Source organism: Bison bison, unplaced genomic scaffold (assembly GCF_000754665.1).
Source record: "Bison bison bison isolate TAMUID 2011002044 unplaced genomic scaffold, Bison_UMD1.0 scf7180017864307, whole genome shotgun sequence".
NCBI classification, from domain to species: domain Eukaryota; kingdom Metazoa; phylum Chordata; class Mammalia; order Artiodactyla; family Bovidae; genus Bison; species Bison bison.
The window spans coordinates 77,863-85,953 of NW_011494879.1; positions in this window are offsets into that span (position 1 = coordinate 77,863).

An 8,091-nucleotide genomic window follows, 5' to 3' on the forward strand; every position below is an offset into this window, starting at 1 on the left:
GAATCGGAGCGAGATACCCTGCCCTGCGAAGGGAGAGAGTTGAAGGGCTGAGCCTGGCATTCAAAGCCCCACCGGGAGGCCACAGGGGAAAACGGGGGGCACTGGGGCCGGACTTACGGCTCATGGTGCAGGGTGGCCGTTGCGTGCTGGAGACAGACTCAGGCCCCCGGAGTGCGTCTCTAACTGCCCGGGAGCTCCGGCCCCTCGGGCCCGCCCCCTCCCTACCCATTCCCTGGCTCCACCTCTCCAGCCAGCTGTCACCTCGGCCGCCTCCCACTTACTTCCTCGGCTCTGCCTCCAGCCAAGACATTTTATTAATTATTCTGTGACGGGCCAGGCCACTAAGGTGGGTTTTTCACCCGCGATCTTTGAGACACTTGAGCTTTTAAAACCCAGTAGCCCCAGAATTGTGTCCATTTGGTAAGATAGGAAACTGAGGACCAGAGGTGATGTGCAGTGCTGAGACCACTGGGGCTTCAGGGCAGAGCTGGGGGTATCTCAAACTAGAATCTGCTGCTGAGAACCACATGCCCTTCCCCTAGCCCCATCCCAAGTGGAAGAAGGCTGGAAAAAGAGCTGTCCAGGCTGGTCTTCACGTAATGTCCTGGATGAGAAATGCACTACCCTCAGATCCAAAGAGGAGACTGTCATCCTCCACGGGCTGAAAGCCTGCCTTCCAAGGCCACCTGCCTCTTCCTGAACCTCTACTGCCAGAAGGAAGAGCACAAGTTGCAAGTCCAGGAGACCTAATTCAAATTGAGACTCTACAGCTTACTAGCTGAGCCACCTTGGACCAGGTACTTAACCTCTCTGGTCCTTAGAGACTTAACCATCTCTAAGGCAAGGATGCTATTACAATAAAACTCAACCCAGAGGACGGTTTTAAGTTTCCATGAGGTCATGCACACAAACTTCCTAATGCAGTGTGTAGCACAGAGAAGGTGACCCGTGACCAGGAAGCATTCTTTTCAAAGATCTCCTGACTCAGGCTCCAGGGTGGACACTCCACCAGTCTCACACCCACTGCCTACTTTACAGAGTCCCAGCATCCAGCTCCTCTTTTTTGTAGCTGGGGGAACCAATCTTAGAAGAGGGGGGTGCACCCTGGATCCCACAGAGTCTCCTGGTCCCCACGTCCACAGATTTTCTCCCTCAGTTTCCCCACCACACCCAGCCATCCTGTGAGCCCCAGAGCCTGGAAGGCCAGGAGGGAGGGCTCAAAGGTCTGTATGCAGGTTCCCAGACATCTCTGGGTGCAGAGAGAGAAGCATGGGAGAAGTGAGGCCTGCCGCAGAGGCCACCCGAGCTGTTCTCTTGCTCCAGTGGGACAAAAGCCAGCTGCCCCGGAGAGACAGAGCAAGCAAATGCCAGGGCAAATCCAGAGGGAGTAGAGCCGGTAGAGGGCCTGGGGCCCTGGGGTGCTGGGGCATCTGGATCCCCCACCTAGATCCAGAGCCCCTGATAACTACCCGGACGGGGCAAGGAGACATGAAACTTGGGCTATCAGCCAGAGGAATGGGATTAGGGTGAGATTCAGGGGTCCAGTTGCCCAAAGAAAAGGGGGATTTCTGTGATGAAGAAAGAAGAGCTTGGATGAAGCCCCATCTCCACTCGGGTCCTCCCTCCCTTCAGGCCAGGAGCACAGCCGGTTCCCAGGCCTGTACCCCTGTTGACTCCTCACTCCCAAGCCACCCTCCGGAACTCAGTGGAACAGCACTTGTGTGGCCATGGCACTGAGAGAAAGAACGTGGGAGTCAGAGATCCTAGTTCAAGTTCTCTTCCCCCGGTTTGACCTCAGACAAGTGTCAGCACCTCTCCGGGCCTCTGGTTCCCCATTTGAATGATGGAAAGGGCAAATCAGATGGTTTCTGAGCAGAGGTGTGGAAGGATTACGCCCTCACTGTGGCCAGGCTGTGTGACCGGAGCTGGAGGTCTTGTGAAGGATGCAGTGAAGGAGACACCACAGGCAGGATGGCAGATAGGGTGGCCAGGCAGCCCCCCAGGGACAGGACCACACCGAAAGGAGGTGTGGGGGCGAGGAAGATGAGAGAGAAGGCGGCAAGAGCACGGTGATTGATTGGCACCGGAGCTTCAGGGAAAGAGAGTCCCTTTCCCTGGGTCCCAACCACTATTTGGAAATCCAGAGCTGACTCTTACCTGAATCACTCAGGGGCCCAGCCCCGCCCAGCCCCACCTCCGGAGTCAGCTTCTCAGTCAGGTGGGAAAGCTCTGGAATCAACCCAACATCTCTTCAGATTCCCCTCCCCATTCCTCATGAGCTTTCAGGGTGACCTGAGGCAGCCAACTGCCCTTCTTGGACATCAGTTTCCCCATCTGTAAAATGGAGTTCATAATTCCATTCTTGTAAGAGTTATTGTACCTTACAAGACTCTTGCTCCTTGGAAGGAAAAACAAACCTAGACAGCCTGGCCACATTAAAAAGCAGAGATGTCACTTTGCCAACAAAGGTCCATATAGTCAAAGCTATGGTTTTTCCAGTAGTCATGTATGGATGTAAGAGTTGGACCATAAAGAAGGCTGACCGTCAAAGAATTGATGCTTTTGAATTGTGGTGCTGGAAGACTCTTGAGAGCCCCTCGGACTGCAAGGAGATCAAACCAATCCGTCCTAAAGAAAGTCAACCCTGAATATTCATTGGAAGGACTGATGCTGAAGCTCCAATACTTTGGCCACCTGATGCAAAGAGCCAACTCATTGGAAAAGACCCTGATGCTGGGAAAGATTGAAGGGAGGAGAAGAGAGCGACAGAGCATGAGATGGTTAGATAGCATTGCTGACTCAATGGACATGAATTTGAGTAAACTGTAGGAGATAGTGAAGGACAGGAAAGCCTGGCGTTACAGTCAATGAGGTCACAGAGTCAGACACAATTCAGTAACTGAACAACAAAGAGTTATTGTGAAGACAAAAGACGATGATGTGAGTGATTCTGAGAAATATTATAGGCATGACCAGCCTCCAGCAGGAACCTTCATTACCTGCAGGAATTCATTATCTGCTCTCCCTAACGTTCCCTACCTGAGCAGGAGGGTGTCATGCAAAACTCTCTGCCTCCTCTTTAACTGCTCAGTGCCAGCCTGGGGTTGGGCATCAGTGGTAATAGTAGTGATTGTTAATATTTCAAGTCCCTCCTGTGGGCCAGGCAGAGTACCACATATTTCACATGTACTATCATGTGTCAATTTCCCAACAGCCCTACAGAAAAACGATGACCTTCATTTTACAGGGAAAGAAACCAAGGCCCAGAAAGCTGACATGGCTTACCCAAGGTTGCACAACTAGTAAGGGTTAGGTTTCAAGACTCAGTCCCACCCAGTGTTTGGAGTCAGTTAAAAGGAGACAGAAATTGGATGGCACAGAGGCAGGGGGAGGCTAGGCAGTCCAATTTAAGCAGCCGAGTCCAGCCAAAAAGCTAAGAACTGAGAATCACAAAATGTTTTTACATTCCTCTCATCCAAATTCTCACAGCCGCTCCGAGAGGAAAATAGCATTATCCCCATAATGCAAAAGAGGAAACCGAGATGCAAAGATTTCCGTCGATCATGCAGTATGGCAGGCATGCTAAGGGGTTTTGGTGTAACGTCTCCTTCATAATTATAACATCTCCCTAAGATCGATTCTCTACTTGTCCCCATGTTCATAAACAGGAAAACTGACCGCTAAAGGCCATGGACTAGTAGGTGGCAGAGCTGGAATTGAAGCCTCCCTGGTCTGTTTGCTGTCAAACTGACAAGGTAACTCCCTGCTGCACCCCATCCCTGGCTCTCTTGGATCCCAAGTCCTGACTCTTTAAAACAAACATCCACATCCAGGCCGAGGCAGGGCCGAGAAGGCAGATAAACAAGCAGGAGGTTGGTGGGTGGCGAGTCCTCAGGCTCTTCTGGGGAGTTTCCACTGCAAAGTCCCCTGTCCTACGGACCTCACTACTGGGCAGCTGGCGCCACCTGATGAGTAATCTTCGAGGATCAGACATCAGCTCCTGGGATCTGGGGGCCCAACCACCTGTGATGGAAGAGCTGGAGGGGCTGGGAAAAAGCCATTGTCTTGTGAAGGTACAATAAATGCTCCAGAGGTTGCTGGGTTGCAAAGTGTCAGTCTCTGCATCCCCCTCCTTCTCCATCAGAACTGAAGAAGGAGGAACAGGTTCCATGATCCTGCTGTGGCAGTGAAATGCTCTCCTAACTGCTCAGCACCTTCAGTAGCTCTCATGGCCCCAGCCCTTGACCTGGCCATCAAGTCTCAGCTGAGCAGCAGGATATCGTAGAAAGAGCCCTGGAGTGGAGGCCCAGAAGGTGCGGTCCCCGGGAAAGTCACTCTTCTCCCTCCTGGACCTCAGTTTCCCAACTTACTAAATAACCTTCCCTGGTGGTCCAGTGGTTAAGACTTCACCTTCCAATGCAGGGGGTGCAGGTTCAAACCCCGGTTGGGGAGCTGGGACCGCACATACTTCACCACCAAAAAGCCAAAACATAAAACAGAAGCCATATTGGAACAAATTCAATAGAGACTTTTTAAAAATGGTCCACATTTGAACCACAATGGTTCAAGAAAATATTTTAAAAATAAATAACTAAGCCTGTTGAATTAGACGTGCTGAAGGAGGAAAATGGGGTCTCAGAGTCAGGCGGCACTGGATATGGAATCCGGCTTCCATATTCAATATTGCAGCCAGTCATGTGTCATTTATGAGGCTCGGTTTCCTCATCTGGAAATAAGGGCCGTAACAGTACCTATTTCCTGGGAGCACTGTGAAGATATGACTGCTCAGCTCATCCCTTGCACTTGAGAGATACTTGGTAAATGATCATTACTGGTTGAATTATTATTGTTGTTGTCATTCGTTACTGTTCAGTCGCTCAGTCGTGTGTGACTCTTTGCGATCCCATGGACTGCCAGGCCAGACTTCCCTGTCCTTCATCATCTCCCGTTGTTTGCTCAAACCCATGTCCACTGAGTCGGTGATGCCATCCAACCGTCTCATCCTCTGTCGTCCCCTTCTCCTCCTGCCCTCACTCTTTCCCAGCATCAGGGTCTTTTCCAATGAGTCGGCTCTTTGCATCAGGTAGCCAAAGTATTGGAGCTTCAGCAATATTAGTATTGGTATGAAATAATTAATATTAATTAATAATTAACAACAATTAGTTTGATTCAATCAGTGTGGTCCTGCATGTGAAGAAAGCTTGTTCTGGACACCAGAAAGAATTTAAGAAAGAATGGTTGCAGGCAGGTGCTCACCTAGGGTACTAGGAATGCATTTGGGTACCTACAGCAAAGCCCCAAACATAGAAGCTTAAACAAACAAATTAAAAAAAAAAAAAAAGAGGATTCTTCTGGAATCTTCTGGTGTAGATGTGAAGTCGCCCAGGCCCCTTGGCTGCTGGGGAATGCCATCAGAAGGCCAGGCTCTTTCCATCTTTCTGTCCCATCACTTTCAGAATGTGTTGTGTCCTCCAGTCTGAGTTCCAGCTGAGTTCCACCAGCACCTTCTTCCCCAGATCTGTGCCACATAACCTCACTTGCTGGCAAAGGAGATGGGGAACTTGAGTTTGGGGGATCAGGCATGAAGGGACCCCGAGTTGGAAATGGAGATTGGCCCTGCTGTGTCTGCCAGATTCAGAGGAGTCTCTTTCCTGTGTGGGTTGTGGTTTCTGATGTGTGACTTCTCCAGAGAACCCAGCAACGGCTGTGTGCTGCTGACTCCAGAGGTGAGAAGACCTTGCTTGTCCCAGGAGAGGGTCAGAGAATTTCAGAACCACAGCCAGTCGAAGCCCGGAGCTGCCTGAGAGAAGGTCCAACCCAGCCCAGCTCAGTGTCAGACTCAGAGGCTCAGAGCAAGGCAAGGGCTTGCCCAAACAGGCTGGGTCTCTTTCCTCTGTGTCCTACAGCTTCTCATAAAATGACCAACCTCGGAACAAGTCATCTATGAAAGTAGTGCCCCAGTGCAAAGACGCCTCTTCCTCCAAAGGTCTGCCTCCAATAAGCCGAAAATGCAGGGAGCAAGAATTCACACTTCCAAACAACTCTTCAGGACTGACTCATCACTGGTGTGGAATGTGTGTTCCTGCTTCAGCACCTCGGTTAATAACTCATGGTCATTCGGACACATGCAGTTTAGAAAAACATTTTCAGTTACATCATCTTCTCTTTTGATTCACACATAAACCTTTTGACATAGATGGCTTAGCCCCTGAATAAATCAGGATTATTTCTATGACAAGTGACCCACACTCAACTCCAACTGATTTTGGCAAAAGAAGAAGTGTTGGTTCCCAAGCTGAAAAACTGGGGACAGGTATGGCTGCATCCATGTGTCAAGTTTCTCCTCTCTCTCTGTATATCACTGTCTCCATCTCCCTCGCTCTCTCTTTCTAATCTATTTTCACCCCCTCTAGTTGACTTCACTCTCAGGCAGATGCTCTCCAAGCTCTGGGGCAGCTCCAGGCTTACACAGTCCTAGTGACCCAATCCCAAATGAAAAGAGGAAGTCTCTTTTCCTGTATACCTCTGGTTGCTCCAGCTGAGCTCACATGACCATCCCTGAAGACCAAATGCTGTGGGCAGGAGGATGGGATGCCCTGATTCTTACCGGCCAGTCCTAGAGCAGGTGCCCATGTGAACTGAGAAGGAGAGAGGGACGCTTCCCAGAAGAAAACTGAATACAAAAGAGGGAAGGGACGCAGGACAGGCAGAGGCAACTGATATCCACCAGCATTCCGCTTCCCCATCTGCCAAAGGAGGAAGCCAAGGCTCAGAGCAGTAAGTGGCTTTTACCTGAAACCTCAGAGCTGGTAGGAAGAGAGGCTCTCTTGCCTTTGGCCATGAGCCTGGATGGAGAGAAGAAAGAAAGGTTATGGGGATGAAAAGTCCCCTGCCTTTCTGGAGCCTGGCAGGCTTCAGAGCCGCCCAGAGGGGGAGGGAAAAGGATATGGATGGGATGCTGGAATCCAAAGCTGCTTCTCCTCGGTACTTCCTGGTGTGTTCTTGAGCAGGATGTGTTGAGCAGGAAAGGATGTTTGTGTTTGCTGAACAACCAGAGCATGCCAGATACATCTGGGCACTTCGCAGACCATGTTTGCCAGAGTTGAGGCTCACAGAGATGAAGCAACTTCAGTCGAAGTCACAAAGTCTTGGAATCGCAGTGCTGGGACTCAATCCAGGTCAGGAATGACTCCAAAGCCAGTACTGTTTTCTTGAGTGGTTTCTCAATGGGGCGCTATTGACCTTTTGGGTAGGATTTTTCTCCCACACAGGGCAGGAAGTTTAGCTGGCTAATAGTAAGCTCAGTCACGGCAACAACCAAAAATTGTTCAATGCATTTCTAACCTCCCCTCTCCCTCCAGGAGATTACATCTAACTCTGGCTGAGAACCATAACACCACACTGACCAAGCCTGGGGCTTTTCTGTCGCCTCAGGACCGGACACAGAGAAAGTACTTAGTAAACGTCTGATGAATGAATGAATGAAATATTCTGGAGTCAGATAAGAGTAGGTGTGAAACCCAGCTCTACCACTTCCTAGCCGTATGGTGTTAAGCCAGTTACTTAACCCTTCTGTGCCTCGGTTTCCTCATGCGTAAGATGGGGAGAACACCAGCACCATCTTTATACAGTTATTATGAGGATTCAATAAGTTAATTCTCATAAAATGCTTAGGTCATTGCCTGACATTTAAGCTCTGTAATCAGTGTTTCTTAAATAAATGAACCCAATAAATGTATCAATGAATGAATGACTACTGCTTATACACACACACACAATCAGGAGTATACAATGTGCAAACACTTGCATATTTGTTATCTCATTTGATTATCTCCCTTACCCTATAAAGGAAGGTTATGCACATTTTACAGATGAAAAACCTCGCTCAAGAGTTGGGGTGATTTGGCTAGAGTCTCCCAGTTGTTAACCGCAGCTCCAGAATTTCAAACTCTGGCTTCTCTGAGTTTTCCATCCCCTGCAAATATGTGGCATTTTGATGCCACGAATGATGCGTGAGGGCTCTTCCAAGGGCCTGGACAGGGAGGGGCCATCCTGATTCCCCGGCAATAAAGAACCAATTTCTCATCCATC